Here is a 2,212-nt window from a genome sequence, read left to right on the forward strand (position 1 = left end):
AGTTTACAGAGTAGGAGGTTACTTGGTCAGACCTAAGCTTTAGGAAAATCACTTTGTCAGTTGAATGGAGGATAAATTAGAGTAGGGAGAGGTTTGTGGCAGGAGGACCAATTTGAGGCTATTGCAGTACTTCAGGTGAACATCTAGAAAAGGAAATGATAATGGCTTCAGTGAGTATGTTGAGTGATGGAGAGAATGGGTCCTATATAAGAGATGTTATGAAAGTGGAAACTCCAAGATTTGGCATTGTGCTGTAAATAATCTGGCAGAATCCCAGGATTTGAAAATCACTGAAGATGATAATTTTCTACCCAAATAGATCTATCTTTAGGTTCAAGTTAGAGCATCTGTACCATAGATTGATGATGAGAGTCTCTTCTGTTAGCAAAAATACATCTTTACTTCCATCAGAACACTCTATAGTGTATCTTTTTCCTTCACTAATAGATGATCTATCATTTATGTATAAAGGACAGAATATAAAATCCTTTGTTGTTTCAGTTGTTTTTAATCTTCCCTAGGTGAGATGACATGAAGCAAACAATGCAGTTGGAGAATCAAACTTTTGGGACTAATTTCATCCTGTTGGGGCTCTTTAGCCAAAGCAAATACTCTACTCTCTTCTACTCATTGATATTCATTATTTTTGTAGTAGCTCTGGCTGGGAATGCGACTTTGGTTTTATTGATTCAAAGTGATCGCCACCTCCACACTGCCATGTACTTCTTTATCAGCCAGCTTTCCCTCATGGATATGATGTATATCAGTGTCACTGTGCCCAAGATGCTGTAGGATCAGGTGACTGGGATTCATAACATTTCAGCCCCAAGCTGTGGGATCCAGATGTTCTTTTATGTAACACTTGGGGGAGCAGAATTCTTCCTTTTGGGAGCCATGTCCTATGACAGGTATGTGGCCATTTGTCACCCTCTCCGCTATCACATCTTCATGAACCATAGAGTTTGCATACTCTTTGCAATTGTCTGCTGGTTTTTGGGCTCCATTGATGGTTTCACACTCACCCCTATCACCATGAACTTCCTATTTTGTAAATCCCGAAAGATCCAGCAATTCTTCTGCGAGGTTCTTGCCTTGTTGAAAATCTCCTGCTCTGAAACCTCACTCTATGAGAGTGTCATGTATGTGTGCTGTGTCCTTATGCTCCTCATCCCTCTCATAGTTATTTTAAACTCTTACTCCCTTATTCTCCTCACAGTCTATAGGATGAATTCAGCTACTGGTCGGAGGAAAGCATTTGTCACATGTTCCTCCCACGTAACTGTTGTTGTTCTCTTTTATGGAGCTGCTGTTTATAACTACATGCTCCCAGCTTCTTATCGTACTGCTGAAAAGGATATGATGGTGTCTGTCTTTTACACTATCCTAACACCTGTTATAAACCCTCTCATCTACAGTATCAGGAATAAAGATGTCACAGCAGCTTTGAAGAAAATGTTACGGGGAGGGGGAGCTCAGTGTCACAGATAGAGCACTGACCCTGGAGTCAGGAGGCTCTCAGTGGAAATCCAGCCTCAGACACATAACACTCACTAACTGTGTGACCCTGAGCAAGCCAAACCCATTGCCTAGCCAAAACAAAAAATTTATGGTAAAAGTTGATTTTAGCTAATTTTCAGGAGTAGAATATGATCTCCAAATACTTAAAAAACTCTCCACTTTCTTTTATTATCTATTATTGGTTCATTTTATTCATGTTGCTCTATGGTAAATAGGCATCTCCCTCCCTCCACTCTCCTTCCAAATTACTTTCTTCTCCTTGAAAGTTTTTGAAACCTTTTGAGTTAATCTTTTCCTGGTTTAATATAAAAATCCTTGACATTTATGTCAGACTTTAAGGATTTGGCTTCTCTACCCACAACTGTTAACTAGGTTACCTTGAACAAATGACTGAAAATCTCTGAGACTTGGTTAATTTTTTTCTGGCCAATGTAGTGTTAAAGAAATAGTTATTAAATATCTAAAAGGTGAATGGGACCAGTATGGATTTATCAAAAATTCCTTTTACTCAACTCACTTCAGAGTATGCAATCTTCAGGACTCTCTGATATCTCAAGGTAGAGCACAAGCTGTGGGTGTGATGCTGGTGAGCAGGTGTGCCACTTGCTGCTGCTGCTGCTCATCAGGGCTTCCAAAGTCCTCACTCTGGGTTTGGTTTTGTTTTGTTTTTAAGTATTTTTCCTTAGTAAATTAA

At 39.4% G+C, this 2,212-nt stretch overlaps 1 pseudogene; it reads left to right on the plus strand.

The window, feature by feature from the left end:
• The first annotated feature begins 531 nt into the window (after positions 1 to 531).
• Positions 532 to 1,488, plus strand: LOC114029154 (annotated as a pseudogene).
• Positions 1,489 to 2,212: the final 724 nt, after the last annotated feature.

The sequence above is a fragment of the Vombatus ursinus genome, unplaced genomic scaffold (assembly GCF_900497805.2).
Source record: "Vombatus ursinus unplaced genomic scaffold, bare-nosed wombat genome assembly UNPS02014910.1, whole genome shotgun sequence".
In the NCBI taxonomy this organism is placed as follows: domain Eukaryota; kingdom Metazoa; phylum Chordata; class Mammalia; order Diprotodontia; family Vombatidae; genus Vombatus; species Vombatus ursinus.